We start from the raw sequence: 12,261 nt of genomic DNA on the forward strand, positions 1-12,261 counted from the left end.
GCTGTATCAATTTACATTCCCACCAACAGTGCAAGAGGGTTCCCTTTTCTCCACACCCTCTCCAGCATTTGTTCTTTGTAGATTTTCTCATGATGCCCATTCGAACTGGTGTGAGGCGATATCTCATTGTAGTTTTGATTTGCATTTCTCTTATAATTAGTGATGTTGAGCAGCTTTTCATGTGCTTCTTGGCCATCTGTATGTCTTTGGAGAAATGTCTATTTAGGTCTTCTGCCCATTTTTGGATTGGGTTGTTTGTTTTTTTAATATTGAGCTGCATGAGCTGTTTATGTATTTTGGAGATTAATCCTTTGTCCATTGATTCGTTTGTAAATATTTTCTCCCATTCCGAGAGTTGTCTTTTCGTCTTGTTTGTAGTTTCCTTTGCTGTGCAAAAACTTTTAAGTTTCATTAAGTCCCGTTTGTTTATTTTTGTTTTTATTTCCACTACTCTAGGAGGTGGATCAAAAAAGATCTTGCTGTGATTTATGTCAAAGAGTGTTCTTCCTATGTTTTCCTCTAAGCGTTCTATAGTATCCAGTCTTACATTTAGGTCTCTAACCCATTTTGAGTTTATTTTTGTGTATGGTGCTAGGGAGTGTCCGAATTTCATTCCTTTACATGTAGCTGTCCAGTTCTCCCAGCACCACTTATTGAAGAGACTGTCTTTTCTCCATTGTATATCCTTGTCTTCCTTTGTCATAGATTAGTTGACCATACGTGCGTGGGTTTATCTCTGGGCTTTCTATCCTGTTCCATTGATCTATATCTCTTTTTTTGTGCCAGTACCATAATGTCTTGATTACTGTAGCTTTGTAGTATAGTCTGAAGTCAGGGAGCCTGATTCCTCCAGCTCCAATTTTTTCCATCAAGACTGCTTCGGCTATTTGGGGTCTTTTGTGTCTCCATACAAATTTTAAGGTTTTTTTTGTTCTAGTTCTGTAAAAAATGCCATTGGTAATTTGATAGGGATTGCATTGAATCTGTAGATAGTTTTGGGTAGTATAGTCATTTTCACAATATTGATTCTTCCAATCCAAGAACATGGTATATCTCTCTATCTGTTGGTATCATCTTTAACTTCTTTCATCAGTGTCTTATAGTTTTCTGCATACAGGTCTTTTGTCTCCCTAGGTAGGTTTATTCTTAGGTATTTTATTCTTTTTGTTGCAATGGTAAATGGTAGGGTTTCCTTAATTTCTCTTTCAGATTTTTCACCATTAGTGTATAGGAATGCAAGAGATTTCTATGCATTAATTTTGTATCCTGCTACTTTACCAAATTCATTGATTAGCTCTAGTAGTTTTCTGGTAGCATCTTTAGGATTCTCTATGTATAATATCATGTCATCTGCAAACAGTGACAGCTTTACTTCCTCTTTTCTGATTTGGATTCCTTTTATTTCTTTTTCTTCTCTGATTGCTGTGGCTAAAACTTCCAAAACTGTGTTGAATAATAGTGGTGAGAGTGGGCAACCTTGTCTTGTTCCTGATCTTAGAGGAAATGTTTTCAGTTTTCCACCATTAAGAACAATGCTGGCTGTGGGTTTGTCATATATGGCCTTTATTATGTTGAGCTAAGTTCTCTCTATGCCTACTTTCTGGAGAGTTTTTATCATAAATGGGTGTTGAATTTTGTCAAAAGTTTTTTCTGCATCTATTGAGATGATCATATGGTTTGTCTTCTTCAATTTGTTAATGTGGTGTATCACATTGATTGATTTGTGTATATTGAAGAATCCTTGCATTCCTGGGATAAATCCCACTTGATCGTGGAGTATGATCCTCATTTCTTTTCTTTCTTTTTTCTTTATTCTGTTCCAAGCAGTGAATTCCACCGTTCTGTCTTCCAGCTCACTTATCCATTCTTCTGCCTCAGTTATTCTGCTATTGATTCCTTCTAGTGTATTTTTCATTTCAGTTATTGTATTGTTCATCTCTGTTTGTTTGTTCTTTAATTCTTCTAGGTCTTTGTTAAACACTTCCTGCATCTTCTCGATCTTTGCCTCCATTCTTTTTCTGAGGTCCTGATCATCTTCACTATCATTATTCTGAATTGTTTTCCTAGAAGGTTGCCTATCTCTACTTCATTTAGTTGTTTTTCTCCGGTTTTATCTTGTTACTTCATCTGGTACATAGCCCTCTGCCTTTTCATCTTGTCTATATTTCTGTGAATGGGTTTTTGTTCTACAGTCTGCAGGATTGTAGTTCTTCTTGCTTCTTCTGTCTCAAGGCCTTTACTTTTAACCTCTACATTTTATTGCCTCCCAGTGTTTGTGACAATGACCTTCCAAATGGGAATGGGTGAAAACAAAGGTCAAGTTGTTTTAGCATCTGCAAATATTAGATGCATCAGTTCAATGAGTTCAGGTGCAAGTATAAGAATAACCAACCCCCAGAGGCTGAAGAAATAAAGATCTTCAGTTATTTCACACTTCTGATTCAAAGGTAGGTTCCCCATTGGCTGCAATAGCTCACAGACAGCATTCATCAACAGGCTCTTTTTAACCTTCTGTTCACCATTCCTGTTGGCTTTTGATTCTGATATCTATTGCTTTGTGGTTACAGGATGTCCATCACAACCCCAAACATGACATCCCTGTCCTAGCATCCCAAATAGTAAGGAAGAGATGCCACACAAGGAAGCTTTCCTCTAACATCTTTGTCTCTGTTGAGAAAGAGAGGTCTTTCCCAGAGACGCCCTCCCACTTCCCATCAGTGGACTTCCCTCTGCCCCAGTAGCCAGAACCATGCCACATGGTCATGGAAAGTAACCCACAGGGAGGAAAGGGCTGGGCACCCTGCCACCCAGACCTCACTGGGCTTCTGTGGGCCAGGAAGATGGGAGGTTGACTGGTGCAGGGCCAGTGTCTGCAGTTGCAGATGACTCCTCTCTCAGGCAAGACTGGGCTCTGCTTCTGTTCTTTATCATTATGAAATGAAAATTGCCAGACCCTGAGTCTAAGACCTATACAGTTCTGTGCTAACAACTCCAGGGTGTTCTCCAATCAGCTCCTGTCCCACCCCAAGGTAGGGATCTTCCAGAACCCTCCAAACCAGCTCGGTTTTCTCAGTTTGGGGTTGTGAGGAAGGCATTGTGTGCCTGCCATCCAGATCCCACCGTCCACCAGCAGGGCTGTTCAGACATGCTGAGAGGCAAAGGTGTTTTGATCTCTTTTCTTACACACCTTCTGGAAAGCATTGTGGCCCAAAGCACCATCCCATAAAACTCTTTCTTGGGCTTCCCTGGTGGCGCAGTGGTTGAGAGTCCGCCTGCTAATGCAGGGGACACGGGTTCGCGCCCCCGTCCAGGAAGATCCCACATGCCGCGGAGCGGCTGGGCCCGTGAGCGATGGCCGTTGAACCTGTGCGTCCAGAGTCTGTGCCCCACGATGCGAGAGGCCACAACAGTGAGAGGCCCTCTTACCGCAAAAACAAAAACAGAACAAAAAAATCTTTCTTTATTCCCATCTCTGAGAGGCAGGTTTCTATTTGCTTTCTAAAAAAAACCATGAACAGCAAGTAAGTACGGCTTCTGAAAGTGAGAAGGGAACTTCCCTTGGGATTTATAATGAATTTCTTCCTGTTTTGTGTATCATATGAGAGTATATGATATAGGAAGTTGTTTGGGGATTTTATATAAAACAACAGTTTCAGCCTGTTAACTCCATCTGCTTCCCATGAGCGGGAGAAGTCATTACACGGCAGTGCCAAGGGGCCTCTGGATTTCCTCACGGCTTTCTCATAATGCGAGTGCTTGAGACAAAATCCTTCAACACTTTGGTCCTAATCCTCGCCTTCCTTGTCCAGTCATTAAACACAGAGGTATAGCATCTGGTGAAAACCTTTCTGTGCTCTGACAAATTTCGATGGCTGGGCTTTCGGAGGCCCGCAAAACACAAAGTTAAGCTTCTGGATGATAAGTTTACTAATAGCAACCAAGACTATAGTGCTCTTTCCAGAGTGAATTCTAGACACTTAGGGTCACTTTCCAAATTCAAAAACTACAAATATTTCTTGAATCTCTATTAAGTACCAGGGACACGGCAAGGTCCTTGTCCCACGTGTTTCGTTGGGAATGCTAAGCTTGGATGACCTTGATGAGTCACCCATGAATCAGAAAATTGCAAAACATCATCTTTAATGCATATTATGTCACCACAGACTCAGATGGAGTTGGATATGTACTCTCAGGTTTCTGGGAAGGCAGAGCTATTTATTTCAAAAACAATTCCAGGAAAGTAAATGAATATGCTTTTTTTTTTAATACATTTGCCAAGTGGGACACAAAATAGACTTACATTTGTAAATAATTATTTGTCAAAAATTGCCATGGCAACAGGCCCAGCATCAAGTGACCCTTTAAATACCTATTTGTGGTGTAATAATCCACCTATGTTCGGATAATTCCCAGGTGTTTCTCCAGCCTTAACCCCTCCTTTGAAGGATTCACTCATTCAAGCAACCGTCAGTCTTCCATAAAGCTCGAGTGATCTCGCCAAAATGCTCCCCTGATGGAATCCCCTCCATGGCTCCCCATTATTTTCAGAATAATGCTCTAGGTCCCCGACACGGCCTGCCTACAAGCTCCTTCCTTGTCTAGCCTTCAGCCTCTGGACTCACCTCCTGCCACTCATCCCACTGTCCCCTAATACATCACTCTTTCTTTTGTCCCTGGTTTTGCCACGTTGTTCCCTCTGCCGAGAATGCCCTTTTCTAGAGAACCCTCCTACATTGTTGGTGGGAATGTAAGCTGGTTCAGCCACTATGGAGAACAGCAGGGAGGTTCCTCGGGAAACTAAACATAGCCTGGCTCTAGGAGTCTCGGCCTCTCTCATGGTCCCTGCAGCAGGGCTGTCAGCTCTCTTACCCAACGGCTCAGCACACCCAGACCAACACAGAAGCTTCTGGTCGTCTTAAAGACCAGACTTGGAACTTGTATAGCACCCCTTCCACCGTTCTCCTTGCTCAATGCAACCGAGATCAGCCCACATTCAAGAGGAGGGCAAACAGACCCCACCTAACAAAGGGAGGAGTGAAAAAATGCAGCCATCGGTAAAGAACCATCCCCACAGGCTGAGCGGCAGAGACCGGGTTCATGTCCCAGAATCCCCAGCAAGAGCTCTAAGGGTCACTCTGGTTAAACTGGCTTGGGGAATGCGCATGCCCCTGAACCAAACTCTGTGACCAGGGGCTTGGGAATTCTGATTGGAGCTGGGGTGTGGGAAACAACCCCAGCCAACATTACGGCTAGGAAATTCTGCAGGCAGGAGCTGGGGGTGGGTGCGTCCTAGGGAGGCGTGTTACTTTGGGGTAACTTAAGAGCAGACGGAACAAGGCCTTGGATGTGGGTGCTTTATTTGAGAGGTGACCCCAGGGGGCGGGAGTCAGGGAGTCAGGAGAGTGTGGCAGAGAGGGAGGAAAAGCCAATGTAAGGGGGTCATGAGCTTGGTTCTTCCTACTCTGAGATGCCTGCAGAACATGTTCCAGAGCCATCCACCGGAAGGGCAGAGGCCGGGACGTTTTTCCACCAATTTTTCTCCTTTCCTGGTTGACATGACCTCTGGGGACATCAGCTCTCTCCAGGGCCCCTTGCAGGCTGCAAGGGCAGAGCGGCTCCCAGGCTTCAGAGAAGGCCCCCAGGCAGGAAAGCGGAGAGGCCTGGGCTTGACCGTCACTCCGAGCCCACGTGGAAAGGCGCCCTAGAGCTGAAATCTGGAGGGGGGCAGGGACAAGACACTGGGCACCAAAATGTCTGCCACAGGAGACAATCAAGTGCCCCCTGCGGGGCCAGAGCCCCAGTCGCCTCCCCCAGTGGCTGCCAGGAGCACTTCTGCAGTTGATGAGGGGACACAGGAGCGCCTGCTGGGCAGCAGGTCAGCTCTGGCCTTCTCCAGCCAGCCAACACCATCAGGAATACACCCATGGCCGCGGAACTTGGGGTTATTACCCAGGGAGACCACACACCGTATGGAACCTTGGGGATCTCAGCAGGAGGGTGCAGAGGGGCTTGGAGATCAGAGCTTGGGCAAGGGGACTTTGGAAAGGGTGCTAGGAAGCATGGTCTTGCTCTAGACTGGATGCGATCAGGAAATGGGGCAATTTTATGATTGGGCATCTCACTTTCTTTAATTTTTATTTTTTTATATATTTATTTATTTATTTTTGGCTGCATTGGGTCTTTGTTGCTGCGCGGGCTTTCTCTAGTTGCGGTGAAGGGAGGCTACTCTTCGTTGCAGTGCACGGGCTTCTCATTGCGGTGGCTTCTCTTGTTGTGGAGCACGGGCTCTAGGCACGTGGGCTCAGTAGTTGCGACTCACAGGCTCTAGAGAGCAGGCTCAGTAGTTGTGGCGCATGGGCTTAGTTGCTCCACGGCACGTGGGATCTTCCCAGACCAGGGCTCGAACCCATGTCCCCTGCATTGGCAGGGGGATTCTTAACCACTGCGCCACCAGGGAAGCCCGTGGGCCTCTCACTTTTATATAGAAGGTGATGGGAGGAACAGAGAGGGGCTAATGCTATCACTGGTGGACGGACAACCACTCCTGTTCTCCAGGAGAGGGCCTCTCTGGTCATTTTTGTAATGTGCCCAGCGTTCTAGCTTTGTCTTAGCTCACACCCATGACAGTGTGGCTCTGTTTTGGTCTCGCTCCATCACAACAGGCACAGAGCAGCCTTGTCGGATGTTGGTGTCGGGGAAATTGTGTGCTGAGGAAGAAGGGGGCTCCACAGCCTGGGAGTGGTTTTCCTTTCTCAGGTCTCATATGACACAGGCTCTGTGCCCTCTTAGGAGTGGCAGGTGGCCCATTAGCCCAGCTGTGTGAGTCTAGGCAACAATCAGCTCATGGAGAACAAGGGCAGAGAATAGACACGGATGAAGAGGGCTCTTCTGTCTCTCGAAGAGTTCTTTCTAAGTGTGGCTGCAGACATTTGAGTGGATTCTCTCCACCTCCGCAGTGACTCACAGCCGGGATGCTCACGGTTGAACCCAGGAATGATGCCAGCAGCAAGGAAACTGACAGGGCTCGCTGACCCATTTCCTGCCATCCGTTTCAGGGTAACAGAGCATGACGGTGACAGCTCAGTTAATATTCTGGGCCACAAAATCCTTAAAGTAAATGGAGCCAGGCTGTCATGGAGCAGAGTGACAGGCACTCCACATGTTGCAGTCTCTGCAGCTGGCTGCAACCATCACAGGAGAACTTGAATGTGATTTGGAGCCTGCAGAGCAATTCTGGAAGCAGAGTTTGTGCACGGCCACTATGTTGACCAATGCCAAGGTGGCCCAGTCAGGGCAGTACAGTCAGGCATCCTAACACCATTGTGCAAATCAAAGGCTTAAGGAAGTCATCCTAATTGGGGTACACCATAGAGAATGCTACATGTTCCGGACGAGGTGCAGACTCTTGATCCCCAAATTAGCCTCAGCAATGACACTTAAAATGTGCAAAATCAAATAAAGATGTCAGAATTTCTGGAAGCTCAATTCTTTCCTGCCAGGCCCATGCTTAGATTGGAGTTCTGCAAACAGGCTACATTCTAGAGATAAGCCAGAAACTATCTCATCTGGGGCAGCAACACCTCCCACAACCTGGGGTTAGGGGTCCCCAACCTAACCGGTCCGGTTAAGTACCGGTCCATGACCTGTTAGGAACCAGGTAGCACAGCAGGAGGTGAGCAGCGGGGGAGTGAGTGAAGCTTCATCCGTATTTACAGCTGCTCCCCTTCGCTCACATTACGGCCTGAGCTCCACCTCCTGTCAGATCAGCGGCAGCATTAGATTCTCATAGGAGCGCAAACCCTACTGTGAACTACACATGCGAGGGATCTAAGCTGTATGCTCCTTATGAGAATCTAATGCCTGATGATCTGAGGTGGAGCTGATGCAGTGATGCTAGTGCTGGGGAGCGGCTGCAAATACAGATTATCATTATCACAGAGACCATAATAAATCAACTGCTTGCAAACTCCTATCAAAACCCTATCTGTGAGTGGCAAGTGAAAACAAGCTCAGGGCTCCCACTCATTCTGCATTATGGTATAATTGTTGTATAATTATTTCATTATATATTACAATGTAATAATAATAGAAATAAAGTGCATAATAAATGTAATGCACTTGAATCATCCCGAAACCATCCACTGCCCCTGGTCTGTGAAAAAACTGTCTCCCACGAAACTGGTCCTTGGTGCCAAAAAGGTTGGGGACCACTGAGTTAGGTAACTTACAATATGCAGCAAAGTTCAGTAAGGCTGTTGGTGACACCTCCTGTGCCTGCATCACATGCCCTCAGGCTGGCTCTGCTTCAGCCCCAGTTCCTGGTCAGCTCCATGTGGCTCTGATTCCTTTTGCCCCATGCCAAGGGTCTTCTGCCCCAGGGTCTTCTCTGAAGGCAGAGACCAGGAGCGAGCATCCCTGAGAGTTAGCACCCCAGGCAACTCTCAGTCATTGAGGGGACAGGACCCAATGGAAGATCGCTCCAGCCTCCACCTTTCAGGAGGTAATTCTGAATGGAGGCATTCTGTTCGCCTCGCAGAATCAAGCAGAATCAAGCAGCAGCTGGGAGAATGTGCCCTTATATTCACCTTTCCTTCTTCCCCATCTCAGTTCCTTGCTCACACTCCCCTGCTTCCCAGGCTCACCTCCCACATCAACCACCTGCACCCAATCCTTGCCTCAGGCTCTGCTTGCAGGGGAAGCCAAGCAAAACCGCACATGAACACAGCCTTCCTTTATGATGTGGCTGGTCCTGGCTAACACAGCTGATGCCAAGTAGGCCTTCAGGCTAATCCTGCCTACAGGGCTGGCCCTGCATCCCAACACAATCAAGAAAGTCTTATCAGTTTTCTTAAGTGGCTCTGCCTTTCTAGCAGGCACCTTTGGGTGGCGGGTGATAGAAATGCAAATTACACAAGCTTAGTCCTGCAGAGGCTGGGGAGATTTGTAGGAGAATAACAAAGCATCTCATGTAATTGAAGGGAAGGTTGCACAACCAAACCATGGGAAGGGCAGGGGCACGGCAGGGCCTCAGAGGACAAGCTATGATGCTGGCTTTTTCACACGGGGAGGCAGGTGGCCCCCAACTGCTCGGGTGGCCCATAGAAGACAGGTGCATATATAAATATTGTAACATGAATGGGTTTCTGTAAGTTCCAGGAAGAAGCTTTGTTGCTGTTGTTCACTGATTAACCCTAGTGCCTAAAACATATCTGCAATATGGTATATATGGTTAACAGATCTTTGCTGAATGAGTGAATGAATGAGTAAATAGAAGGAGGAGAGGACAGGAAAGAGAGGAGGAGGGGTGGGAGAAGACGTTCGGGTGGGATTAAGGATGAAATTATCTACCCCCCAGCTTTAGACAGACACTGCTTTTTCTAGGGTTTGGGGCTGGTAATGTTGCCCTGTCATTCCTCAACTCAGAAGGCAGCTGTGGCTCCGCACTGCACGTGACAAAAATGGATGTGCTTAGTGTTACATGCAATCCCCCCCCAACGCAGCTCTAACAACCTCCCTTCACAACGCTGCACTCAGGGCACATTGGCCCACAAGCCTAGGGCTGTCCTGAGCCAGTGTCACTGTCCCTCCTCTGGGGAAAACATCATACATGTTTTGAAAGGGATTTTAAGTTGGTTGTATGGGGCAACATATTATCTTGTTTGTATAATACTCTACAGTGGAACCCAGTGGGGAATAGTAGGCTCTGAACACATAGTAACACTCTTCTAGGGTTGCTATGTCTTTTACCATTATTTTAGCTCTTCAGAATGTAGCTTTTTGTACCTAAATGCATTTGAACGAGAGGAAATTTTGGATGACTTAGGTACTGGAGGGTAGAGGGTATGTCTTGTATGCCAGTAACTACAATAGTGTGTGTGTGTGTGTGTGTGTGTGTGTGTGTGTGTTGTGTGTAAGACACTCTGCGCCTTTATGAGCCATTGCATAGAAACACCGGTCGATAAATGTGCACTGAATGAATGAAAGAGGAAAGAGAAGGGCCAGGATTACAGAGCACCCACTGTGCGTCTGAACTGTTCAACGCGCTTAGCCTTTGTCATCTTATTTAATCCTCACAGCTGCCCAGCAAGGTGATTTTCACCATTCCTCATTTGCAGAAGGGGAAACTGGCTTTCCCAAGGTCACAATGCAACAAAGGACTCAAATCCAGTAGCGTCAGAGCTCAATCCTACGCGGCACTGCGGCGCTGAGAGGCGAAACTGCGCCATCTGGTGGCCAGACTGGATGAGACACAGGCCAACGCGCCGGAACTAAGCACGCCTCCTCTTCACAAAATGGCTTGTGAAACAAGGAGAAGCAAAACCTCACTCCCAAACCCACTATCCAAAAAAGGCAACGAAAGCTACTGGGACTGTTAAAAGAAGAGCAAATAGCGCCAGTATGTTTCAGGACAATTAACAACCACTGGGCTGCTGGTCCTGCCCTGATGAGGTGAAGTGATTCAGAGAGGAAACTCCCATTTTATTTCCTTGTAAGCATCACCAGGCTTGGATAGCTCAAGTCACCCCCTGAAGATTCCAGCTACGATTTTAAATACCCATCATGTGGAAGATGAGGTGTCAGGCAGGGGCTGTTGTAAACATCTAGTTTTTAACTCTGAAACCTCTACTATGGGACTTACCACATTTCATTTTTTTCTTTTTTTAATTTAAACATAACTTTTTTAAACTTATTTTATATTGGAGTATAGTTGATTATCAATATTGTGGTAGTTTCAGGTCTACAGCAAAGTGGTTCAGTTATATATATATCTCTTCTTTTTCAAATTCTTTTCCCATTTAGGTTGCTACATAATATTGAGCAGAGTTCCCAGTGCTATACAGTAGGTGCTTGTTGGGACTGACATGTACACACTGCTATATTTAAAATGGATAACCAACAAAACTTTTAATAAGTGACTCTTCTTTACTTAAATGAGCTGGAAGAATCTTTGTAAATCTAACAAACTGATAAGACACCAATATGTCACCCCATCTAAAGCTTATGGTTATAGCCCAGCCACTCAGAGGGGCCTTCTAACATAGGTACCAACTATCTCTGTAAATTCCACAGCAATGCCCTCCCACTCTATTCATCTACCAACTGGGGAACTGAGACCAGTGAAAACTGACAACCAACTCCATCTGTAACCACAAGGGACCCAGGTTATCACCTGAATCTGCATTCCCCAACATCCTCTACCCACACCTCCCCAGATCAGCTACCTACTCAGGAAACTCAGTCTTCATAAAGCTCTCATTTATCAGATTCCCTGGGTCAAACAGAACCAAGAAGATGGACCTAGATAGGATTTATCAACTTCAGCACTATTAACATTTGAGGCCAGATAAGTCTTTGCTCGAGGGCTGCCATGTGCATTGCAGAACTTTTCAGAGCATCCCTGGCCTGTCCCTACTACACAGATGCCAGGAGCACCACTCACCACCCAATTATGAAAACTAAAAATGTCTCCAGACATTATCAAATGTCTTGTAGAGGCAAAATCACGAGTGCTTTAACATTAATTCTATGATTTAACCTCACACCAACTCTTTAAAGCTCAGAGAGAAAATCTGGGATAAGATTTCCAAACTCAGACTAGAGCAAAGAACTTCCATTTCCATGACCAAGGTCCTCTCCACCATCCCACCCGTACCCAAAATGAGTGCTAAAATGCAAATGGGCCAAGCTTCATTGGATTTTTCTGTTCAGTGCTAATCCTGCTTTTTAGGAACCAGAAGGCACATTAACAACCTTCCAGATTGCTCTCTTCTTGATTTGCTTATTGCTTTAGTAACTCAGCTTCACCTCAGATAACCCAATTCATTCACCAACAGATATCACTCCTACTTATTAGATTTTTGGATGGATTTCACAACAGACTTTCTTTAGGATACGCTGTTCAAATTAGTTTTTCTCATTTAACACAGAAGCATCTAATGCCTGGACACTGGAGTCATGTGAGGTGTGAGGATGCTCCTAGCCAGGAAGAAGACAATGCTGACTACTGAGCTGGAACTTAACGACTCCCTGTGAAAAAGGGAAAAGAGGAGCAAGGGCAAGGCCCGCATAATGGGGATCTGAGCTTTCCTTTCGTCCACGCTTGCTCTAGAGCACTGCCACCTCTAAGCCAGCAGTTATCACATTTTTTTTTTTAATTTTTTGCGGTACGCGGGCCTCTCACTGTTGTGGCCTCTCCCGTTGTGGAGCACAAGCTCCGGACGCGCAGGCTCAGCGGCTATGGCTCACGGGCCCAGCCGCTCC

This window comes from Globicephala melas, chromosome 4 (assembly GCF_963455315.2).
Source record: "Globicephala melas chromosome 4, mGloMel1.2, whole genome shotgun sequence".
NCBI classification, from domain to species: domain Eukaryota; kingdom Metazoa; phylum Chordata; class Mammalia; order Artiodactyla; family Delphinidae; genus Globicephala; species Globicephala melas.